General features: G+C 40.9%; 2 non-coding genes across 2 annotated transcripts; both read right to left on the bottom strand.

Annotated features, from left to right (window-relative positions):
• Positions 1-968: 968 nt before the first annotated feature.
• On the bottom strand, positions 969-1,074 carry LOC145951019 (small nucleolar RNA R71). The gene has a single exon (XR_014428845.1). It is a non-coding gene; the product is annotated as a small nucleolar RNA R71 (small nucleolar RNA).
• Positions 1,075-10,517: 9,443 nt separating this feature from the next.
• On the bottom strand, positions 10,518-10,623 carry LOC145951018 (small nucleolar RNA R71). The gene has a single exon (XR_014428844.1). It is a non-coding gene; the product is annotated as a small nucleolar RNA R71 (small nucleolar RNA).
• Positions 10,624-11,106: the final 483 nt, after the last annotated feature.

Genomic DNA, 11,106 nt, shown 5'->3' with positions numbered 1-11,106 from the left:
AATAGGTAGGGCACATAGTTTGGTCAAAATTTGGAGATACAAATTTTTTAAAAAAATGTTTCAGCAAAACTTCAAACGACCATAACTTTTGCTCTGGTTATCGGAATTAGGCAAAAAATTTTTTCATTTTGTGTAGAAAAAAAAGATCTATCCAACCCACACAGCCCAGATCTTCAAAAAAACGTCATTTACTATTTCTTTTGTATTTTTGAAGTTTTATTTCACTATTTTTCCAAACTTTTATAATTTTTTAAAAATAGTTAGGTTTGGAATTTTGTTCTCAACTTTTTTGTGGTGGTGTCTTATGATTTTAGGATGATGTTGGTGCATTAGTTTTGATATTTTCTGAGCTTTCATGGAAATTCCCAGTTTACCCCTACTGTTCACGTGTCCTGATGCATGTGTTGCATGTAGTGCATGACTAGGAGCAACCCAGGTCTTTTGCATCCATTTGATCCTGAGATTGATAGGACATTCCATAGATTACTTAGAGAGCATATCATTCCATCTTTAAGTAGTGATAGTCATAGTGTTAGTGATTGTATAAGTGTTGCATCTGAACTTCATTCAAGTCAACAACAAAACATGGGTGAACATAATGGACCTCGTGAGAGGACTCTTAGGGAGATGGCTGCACCTGATTTCACTTATGAGAGTTTGTGCATCCAATATCCTGAAGAGGATGTTCCTTTCGTGCTTAAAACTTGACTAATTCATTTGTTGCCCAAGTTTCATGGTCATGCAGGTGAGGATCCACACAAACATCTAAAGGAGTTTCATATTGTATGTTCTACCATGAAGCCTCCTGATGTTCAAGAGGATCACATCTACCTGAAGGCATTTCCACATTCATTGGAGGGAGTTGCTAAAGACTGGCTGTATTATTTGGCTCCCAGGTCCATCACTAGCTGGGATGTTCTTAAAAGAATGTTTCTGGAGAAATTTTTCCCTGCCTCACGGACCACTGCAATCAGAAAGGATATATCAGGGATCAGGCAACTTGGTGGAGAGAGCTTATATGAGTACTGGGAGAGATTCAAGAAATTATGTGCAAGTTGTCCCCACCACCAGATTTCTGAGCAGCTCCTATTGCAATATTTTTATGAGGGCCTGAATAGCATGGAGAGGAGTATGATTGATGCTGCCAGTGGAGGAGCCCTTGGTGACATGACTCCGGCTGAGGCTAGGCACTTAATTGAAAAAATGGCCTCCAACTCCCAACAGTTCAGCGCCAGGAATGATGCTATTGTGCTCAGGGGAATTAATGATGTACCTGCCGATTCTTCTTCATCTTCAGATAGGAAGCTTGAGGGGAAGCTTGATACCTTAGTCAGTTTAGTCACTCAACTTGCCATGAACCAGAAATCTTCATCTGCATCTGCTGCAAGGGTTTGTGGCATTTGCACTTCAAATGACCATCATACAGATTTGTGTCCATCATTGCAGCAGCCTTCTGATATTCATGCTCCTCAAGCATATGCTGCCAACATTTACAACAACAGACCTCCTGTGCAGCAGCAAAATTATGACCTCTCCAGCAATAAGTACAATCCAGGTTGGAGAAATCATCCTAATCTCAGATGGTCTAACCAGCAGCAGCAACAACAGCCATCCCCTCCTTTCCAAAACAATGCTGGTCCTAGCAGATATGTGCCTCCTCCTATCCAACAGCAACAACAAAGACAACATGAAGCTCCTGCACCACCAGCTCCTCAACCTTCTACTTCTGAACCTTCATTGGAGGAGTTAGTGAGGCAGATGACTCTTCAAAACATGCAGTTCCAACAAGAAACCAGAGCTTCCATTCAAAGTTTGACAAATCAGATGGGGCAGATGGCAACTCAGCTAAATCAGGCACAGTCCCAAAATTCAGACAAGCTACCTTCACAAACTGTGCAAAATCCGAAAAATGTGAGTGCCATCACCTTGAGATCTGGCAAACAAATTGATGTTCCTGCACCCCCAGCTATGCCTACACCTTCACCTGAGCCTACACTTGAGAAAGAAGGCCCTACAGGTAGTAGCAAAAATTTTCATGCAGCTGGACCTTCTTCTAGTGCTGCACACAGTGATGATCTACATCAGCCTCCTATCCCTCTTCCATTTCCGCCAAAATCAATTCCAAGCAAAAAGATGGAAGAGGTAGATAAGGAGATATTGGAGACCTTCAGGAAGGTGGAGGTGAACATACCTTTGCTGGATGCCATCAAGCAAATTCCCAGATATGCAAAATTCTTGAAGGAGCTGTGCACCCACAAGAGGAAGTTGAAGGGTAATGAGCGAATCAGCATGGGCAGAAACGTCTCAGCACTCATAGGTAAATCTGTTCCACACATTCCTGAGAAGTGTAAGGACCCAGGTACATTTTGTGTGCCTTGCATTATTGGTAACAATAAATTTGAAAATGCCATGCTTGATCTAGGAGCTTCAATTAATGTCATGCCTCTGTCTATTTTCAATTCTTTGTCTCTTGGTACCTTGCAACCTACGGGTGTGGTCATTCAGTTGGCCAATAGGAGTGTTGCTCACCCCACAGGTTTTATAGAGGATGTCTTGGTTCGGGTTGGTGAACTAATTTTTCCCGCTGATTTTTACGTTCTCGATATGGAGGAGGGATTCTCCCATGGTTCTGCCCCAATCATTTTAGGTAGACCATTTTTAAAAACAGCCCGGACCAAGATTGATGTTTATGCTGGCACATTGTCCATGGAGTTTGGTGATATTGCTGTTCATTTTAATATTTTGGATGCCATGAAATTTCCTTCTGAAGCTCATTCTGTTTTTCGTGCTGAATTGATTGATGATCTAGTTGATAAGCATATTCATGATTTTGATTCTTCTCATGCTAAGAAGCATTCATTTTCACTTGATTTGCATAGTTGTCTTCCATGCATTGAGTCTGAGTCTGAGTCTGAATCTGAATATCAATCTGAATGTGAAACTGATTATGAGGCATCTGAATTTTACACTTTGGGTGCTGTACCTCTTGCTCTTGATTTTATACAGTCAGAATGCACTAACCATGTTGCAGGAAGTACAAAAGAATCTGACTTGCAGGTTGAGGTACAAGCTGCGGAGCCACTTCTCCCTTCTTTGGTTCCTTCTGATGTTCAGCCAACACCCACACCAGAATTAAAGCCTCTTCCAGAGAACCTCAAGTATGCTTACTTGGAGGATGATGAGAAACTGCCAGTGATCATTTCCACCTCCCTTGATGCTGTTCAAGAGGAGAAATTGTTGCAGGTTCTAAAAAAACATAAGAAGGCAATTGGTTGGACCCTGGCAGACATTCCTGGCATTAGCCCATCCACATGCATGCACAGAATATTATTGGAGGATGGAGCTAAACCAGTGAGACAGCCCCAGAGGCGACTCAACCCTGTCATTTTGGAAGTTGTGAAGAAAGAGGTGACCAAGCTTCTACAAGCTGGGATCATCTATCCTATTTCAGACAGTCAGTGGGTGAGTCCGGTCCAAGTGGTCCCCAAGAAGACAGGCCTCACTGTTATCAAGAATGAAAAGGATGAACTCATACCCACCAGAGTCCAAAACAGTTGGAGGGTCTGTATTGACTACCGAAGGCTCCACCAAGCAACAAGGAAGGATCATTTTCCTCTGCCCTTCATTGATCAGATGCTTGAGCGCCTGGCAGGTAAATCTCATTACTGTTTTCTTGATGGGTTCTCTGGTTATTTTCAGATTCATATTGCTCCTGAGGATCAGGAAAAGACCACATTCACCTGCCCTTTTGGTACTTTTGCCTATAGGAGGATGCCTTTTGGCCTATGCAATGCCCCTGGCACATTCCAGCGATGCATGCTTAGTATCTTTTCTGACTTTCTTGAAAATTGCATAGAGGTGTTTATGGATGATTTTACTGTTTATGGATCCTCTTTTGATGCATGTTTGGATAGTTTGGATAGAGTTCTGAATAGATGCATTGAGACTAACCTTGTTCTTAATTTTGAGAAATGTCATTTTATGGTAGAGCAGGGTATAGTTTTAGGGCATATCATTTCTAGTCGGGGCATTGAGGTTGACCCTGCAAAGATATCTGTCATTGCACAATTGCCTTACCCCTCTTGCGTGCGACAGGTGCGATCTTTTCTTGGCCATGCAGGTTTCTACAGGCGCTTCATTAAAGACTTCAGCAAGAAGGCCCTTCCACTATCCAATCTACTGCAGAAGGAGGTTGATTTTGTTTTTGATGACAGGTGTAAACAGGCATTTGACTGCCTCAAGGAAGCACTGACCACCACTCCAATCATTCAGGCACCTGATTGGACAGTCCCATTTGAGCTGATGTGTGATGCATCCAATTATGCATTGGGAGCTGTCCTAGCACAGAGAGTTGACAGGTTGCCTCGAGTGATATATTATGCTTCCAGGACTTTGGATGCTGCCCAAGCAAACTACACTACCACAGAGAAAGAGCTTCTTGCCATTGTTTTTGCTCTTGATAAATTTAGATCTTATTTGCTTGGTTCTCGTGTTATTATCTATACTGACCATGCAGCTCTGAAGTACCTGCTGAAAAAGGCTGAGTCAAAGCCTAGATTGATCAGGTGGATGCTTTGGCTCCAGGAGTTTGACTTGGATATCCGGGACAGGAGTGGAGCTCAAAATTTGGTGGCAGACCATCTCAGCAGAATTAAAAGACCTGAGGATAGTGCTGACATCTTGCCCATCCAGGATAATTTTCCTAATGAAAATTTGTTTATTATTTCTTCTGTTTCTGCTTCTTCTACCCCTTGGTTTGCAAACATTGTTAATTTTTTAGTTGCTTCTGTTTTTCCTCCCTTAGCATCACGAGCTCAAATTGATAAAATTAAGAGTGATGCTAAGCATTATATTTGGGATGACCCCTATTTGTGGAAGTTTTGCAGTGACCAGGTGATTAGGAGATGCATACCAGATAATGAGATTGATTCGGTCCTGCAATTTTGTCATTCTTCCCCACCAGGTGGCCATCTAGGCATTCAGAGGACAGCTCGCAAGGTGCTTGACTGCGGTTTCTACTGGCCCACGATCTTCAGAGATGCGTGGAAGATTTGTAGCACTTGTGAGCAGTGTCAGCGAGCAGGAGGATCCTTTACATGGAGACAGCAGATGCCTCAGCAGCCCATGCTATTCTGTGAGGTGTTTGATGTCTGGGGTATTGATTTCATGGGTCCCTTTCCTGTTTCTTTTGGATTTTCCTACATTCTTTTAGCTGTTGATTATGTTTCAAAATGGGTGGAAGCCAAACCCACTAGAACTAATGATGCTCGGGTTGTAGTGGATTTTGTTAGATCTCACCTATTTTGCAGGTTTGGAGTACCCAAAGCCATTGTTAGTGATCAAGGAACCCATTTTTGCAACAGATCTATGCAGGCTTTGCTCAAGAAGTATGGGGTAGTGCACAAAATTTCCACACCTTACCACCCCCAAACTAATGGGCAAGCTGAGATTTCAAATAGGGAGATCAAGAGAATCTTAGAGAAGATTGTACAGCCCAACAGAAAAGATTGGAGTAACAGGTTGGATGATGCTCTTTGGGCACATAGGACTGCCTACAAAGCACCTATAGGGATGTCTCCTTATCGGGTTGTCTTTGGCAAGGGATGTCATTTACCTGTTGAGATTGAGCATCGGGCCTACTGGGCTGTGAAGACCTGCAACTTCTCCATTGATCAGGCTGGTGAGGAAAGAAAGTTGCAACTGAGTGAGCTGGATGAGATCCGCCTAGAAGCCTATGAGAACTCTAAGTTCTACAAGGAGAAAACCAAGAAGTTCCATGATAGTTTGATAGCTAGAAAGGACTTCACGGTTGGGCAGAAAGTTTTACTGTATAATTCAAGGCTTGGTCTCATGGGTGGTAAGTTGCGTTCTAAGTGGATTGGACCTTTTGTTGTTACTAATGTTTTTCGTTATGGTACAGTTGAGATCAAAAGTGAATCCACAGACAAGAGCTTCAAAGTTAACGGGCACCGTCTGAAACCTTTCCTCAGCAATCCTTCCCTGTTGAATGCAGTTGTAGAGGAGATGTCTCTGCTCGACCCCACTTCCTTTCCACCATCTCCATGACTTAGGGAGTTCTCTTTTCCCCCTCTTTGCACATGTCCCATTCTGTTGATTATTTTAATTGCTTTGATCTTATGATGTGAGCCACATTGGGACAATGTGTGATTTAAGTGTGGGGGGGTGTCTTGTTTACACTGTCTTGTTTAGATGCTTTTAGGGTTTATTTGTCAATTTTGGTTTAGGTTCTATGTTTAGGTGTCATGTACAGTTTTGCATGTTTCTCTTTGATTTCTGGGTTTTGATAGATTGTGGGCACTTGCTTCACTCTTGGATATGAGTTACTTGATATTCTATGGATTGAAATCCCTGTCTTTCTCTGCTTGGCAATTTGATTATGAGGTTTGAGAGGTTGAATTGAATGTGACAGATTTACCCTATGTGAGGTTTGACCCTTTCTCTGCTCTTTCTTGTGTGTTTTGCCTCTTGATTGCTTGCACAATATCCTTGGCTTAACTCTGTTTGATATTTCTTGGTCCACATGCATGTTTGGAAAGGATTAAGGCATTTTTATTCTGATAAGCCTCTAGCCAAATAAGCCTACCTTGAATTAACTCCTCTGATAACCCCTGCTGAGCCTATTTCCCCTTCTTTGTTCGAACCTCATTACAAGCCTTAAGTGAAAAACCATGATTACCTTAACCTTAGGGAGTTTTGGAGCTTTGGAATTGTTTTGGGAATAAGTTCTTGAATAAGTGTGGGGGTGTGTGTGTATGTTTCATTGGATGATATATATTGGCTAGTTGGTTCTTCATGCTGTATATTTATTTCTCTGCACATCTTATATTAGATTATCTCAAAATTTCGTGTGTACTGTTCATGCTTTCAAAAAAAAAAAAAAAAAAAAAAAAAAAAAAAAAAAAACGAAAAAAGAGAAATTGTATGAGGCAAAGGGGAAGAGGATTGGTTATTTTAGAGGTCATTAGAGGTTTTGGGTTTGCTTATTATGTTTATTCTTGACTTATTCTCCATTGCTCCTCTGCTTCCTCTGGTTTGTAGTTACTTATCCCATATATTATCTTCTACCCTGTCCTTGGCCTCATTACAACCCTAAAAAGACCTTTTGATCCTCATGTGCATGTGTGTTGAGTGTTGATTTTAGAGGCTTGCCAAGTCTATCTGTTGCTTGTTTTTCATGAGTGCTTTGAGAGTATACAGTTGCCTAGACACTTGAGAGATACAGTGATACAGTGCATCTTGTGAGGTTCTGTTATTTTTGATTCACCTCTTAAGTTGATTGATTGTCTTGCCATGTTTTGAAATGCTTGGATGATTTCCATAAGTATCTGGTTTCTTTGACTCTTTGTGTGTTGCATGTTGCCTATTCCTCTCTTTTCTCAGGATTCAATGAGGATTATGTAACTCTGTCTATTTGTGTGTTGTTGTTTTTGTTTTCGTTTTTCTCCATGTGGCTCTCTTTGCTATCTTTGGTATCTTTTAAATTGTTCCTTGCTCTGCTTTTTGATTTTGCCCAGGAGTGCAAAAGGCTAAGTGTGGGGGAATTTGATGAGTCATTATTTTCCCTTATTTTCTTACCTTTCTGTGTTTATCTTAATCTCTGATTTGTGCTTAATTGTTTATATTCTGCACTGTTTTCTATTTGGGCTTTAATTGGACCGGTAATTCATATTTTAACTAAATTGATTTTTCTGGATCTTATTATCCCAATTTTTATTTTCAGGGCAATTTAATAATTATTTGGGCTTGGAATAAATTTTTGGACTTCAAGAAGATCTGCCACATCACATGCCATGTCACCATTGCACCACTTATGCCATATCAGCATTTTATTTTCTTTTTCGTTTATTTTTATTGTATTTTCGGGTCAGACCAGTGGGGGCCCATTTTTACACTCTATTAGGGTTTTTCTAGGGAAAAGGAGCAGCTACCCACATGGAGACTTGATGTGACCACGTTGCTGTCTCTCTTGGAACTTTGTTTTTTTCGTTTTCTGCTGGTGGCTCTTTGTTCTTCACGTTTTCTGGTTGTTTTCTGGTTGATCTTCCTCTTGTATCTGAACATTCACGTTTTGCTATTATTATTCACGTTTTGTATTCTGTTCCTGCTTCCATTTTCGTTTTCTTCTTCCTCTTCTCTGTTACGTTTTGCTTGCATTGCTGTTGCCACTTTCATGTTTTCTTCTATTTTCGTTTCTGTTGCTATTTTAATGGAGGGCTAAATCCCAGGGTTTGGGCCCTTGGACAGAATGCAATCCTCTGAAAGAGGTTCTCTGTGCGTTGCATTTCTGCTCCGCTTGATCCTCCCTTGTGGGATCTCTGTTCTGAGGCGTTCAACATCTGAGCCATGCTTAATGACTCTGGGTTGTTCACGTTCAGTATCTCAGGTTGCTTAATCCTGGGGAAGGAGGTCTTGCAAGGTTCACGTTTGCTTAATTCGTGTAGTGAGGTCTCATGTTAGTCTTCGCTTAGTTGATTAATCATGGACTGAACAGGATTATGTTGGACAGATTATTTGTTGTGAACCAAGGAAATCAGAGGTGCATTATGTTCAGGGGTCTGACCTATTTTAATTACTGCAAGTAATCCATACTTCTGCTCGTTTTATTTAACTCGATAATCTGAACCAACCCCCCCCCACTGTGTGTTTGAACCTTTGACTGAGACAATTGGTCCTTGGGAGACGACCTAGGAGTCACTTCCTAGTACTACATTAATTGTTTTTTTATTTGACCGGGTACGGCCTCGATCAAATTTGGCGCCGTTTCCGGGGACCATCGGTTCTTGTCAAAGGTTTTGTGTTGTGTGTTTTGTGTTTTTGTTAGTAGTTTTAAGTTTCTGTTGTGTTCTGTTTGTTCTTGGTGTTCTTGGTGTTCTTGGTGGTGTGTTAGAGTGTGTCAGTCCCATATCAGTTTCATTTCAGTTTTGTGAGTTAGTTTGATGCTTGCATTTTCGTGTCATATTGCATGTTATGTTGTGTAATTTTGTGTGTTATTAGTCCCTAAGGTCATGCAATTAGAGAACCAATTCAACAGTAAATCAATGGAACAGTAACTTAGTCTGATATTTGGTTCAATTTTTGGTTCGAAATCTGGTTTGGTTTCTGGTGCATTTTGGTTCAAATTCTGGTGCATGTTGGTTAGAATTGTGGTCCGGTTTTTGGTTTGATTTCTGGCTCATGTGGTGAAAAATCTGGTCTAGTCTGGTGCCAAATCTGGTGCGTTTTGTGGCTTGAATTCTGGTCCGTTTTGTAGCTTGTTTGCTCTGTTTTTGGTCCGAATTTTGGTGCATGCTCTGTTCCGGTTGTGCATACTCTGTTTTCTCTCCCTACTACTACTCTGTTCGGGTTCCAATTTGGTGGGAAAGGGTGTGAAAATTGGCTCAAAAGCTGGTGCATCAAGTGGCTGTGAATAGTGCTGAATAGTGCTAGAATTTTCCAATTAATTGTGATTTTTGGTTTCCATAGCTAGACTTGTTATTTTTGTCTGATTTTTTTTGTGGTAACTTCTTTCAACCTATATTTTGTGTAAAAAATAGGTAGGGCACATAGTTTGGTCAAAATTTGGAGATACAAATTTTTTAAAAAAATGTTTCAGCAAAACTTCAAACGACCATAACTTTTGCTCTGGTTATCGGAATTAGGCAAAAAATTTTTTCATTTTGTGTAGAAAAAAAAGATCTATCCAACCCACACAGCCCAGATCTTCAAAAAAACGTCATTTACTATTTCTTTTGTATTTTTGAAGTTTTATTTCACTATTTTTCCAAACTTTTATAATTTTTTAAAAATAGTTAGGTTTGGAATTTTGTTCTCAACTTTTTTGTGGTGGTGTCTTATGATTTTAGGATGATGTTGGTGCATTAGTTTTGATATTTTCTGAGCTTTCATGGAAATTCCCAGTTTACCCCTACTGTTCACGTGTCCTGATGCATGTGTTGCATGTAGTGCATGACTAGGAGCAACCCAGGTCTTTTGCATCCATTTGATCCTGAGATTGATAGGACATTCCATAGATTACTTAGAGAGCATATCATTCCATCTTTAAGTAGTGATAGTCATAGTGTTAGTGATTGTATAAGTGTTGCATCTGAACTTCATTCAAGTCAACAACAAAACATGGGTGAACATAATGGACCTCGTGAGAGGACTCTTAGGGAGATGGCTGCACCTGATTTCACTTATGAGAGTTTGTGCATCCAATATCCTGAAGAGGATGTTCCTTTCGTGCTTAAAACTTGACTAATTCATTTGTTGCCCAAGTTTCATGGTCATGCAGGTGAGGATCCACACAAACATCTAAAGGAGTTTCATATTGTATGTTCTACCATGAAGCCTCCTGATGTTCAAGAGGATCACATCTACCTGAAGGCATTTCCACATTCATTGGAGGGAGTTGCTAAAGACTGGCTGTATTATTTGGCTCCCAGGTCCATCACTAGCTGGGATGTTCTTAAAAGAATGTTTCTGGAGAAATTTTTCCCTGCCTCACGGACCACTGCAATCAGAAAGGATATATCAGGGATCAGGCAACTTGGTGGAGAGAGCTTATATGAGTACTGGGAGAGATTCAAGAAATTATGTGCAAGTTGTCCCCACCACCAGATTTCTGAGCAGCTCCTATTGCAATATTTTTATGAGGGCCTGAATAGCATGGAGAGGAGTATGATTGATGCTGCCAGTGGAGGAGCCCTTGGTGACATGACTCCGGCTGAGGCTAGGCACTTAATTGAAAAAATGGCCTCCAACTCCCAACAGTTCAGCGCCAGGAATGATGCTATTGTGCTCAGGGGAATTAATGATGTACCTGCCGATTCTTCTTCATCTTCAGATAGGAAGCTTGAGGGGAAGCTTGATACCTTAGTCAGTTTAGTCACTCAACTTGCCATGAACCAGAAATCTTCATCTGCATCTGCTGCAAGGGTTTGTGGCATTTGCACTTCAAATGACCATCATACAGATTTGTGTCCATCATTGCAGCAGCCTTCTGATATTCATGCTCCTCAAGCATATGCTGCCAACATTTACAACAACAGACCTCCTGTGCAGCAGCAAAATTATGACCTCTCCAGCAATAAGTACAATCCAGGT

The sequence above is a fragment of the Cajanus cajan genome, chromosome 8 (genome assembly GCF_000230855.2).
Source record: "Cajanus cajan strain Asha chromosome 8, NIPB_CcT2T_4, whole genome shotgun sequence".
NCBI lineage: Eukaryota > Viridiplantae > Streptophyta > Magnoliopsida > Fabales > Fabaceae > Cajanus > Cajanus cajan.
Note: the sequence above shows the minus strand (reverse complement) of the source record. Positions and strands in the feature narration are given on the sequence as shown.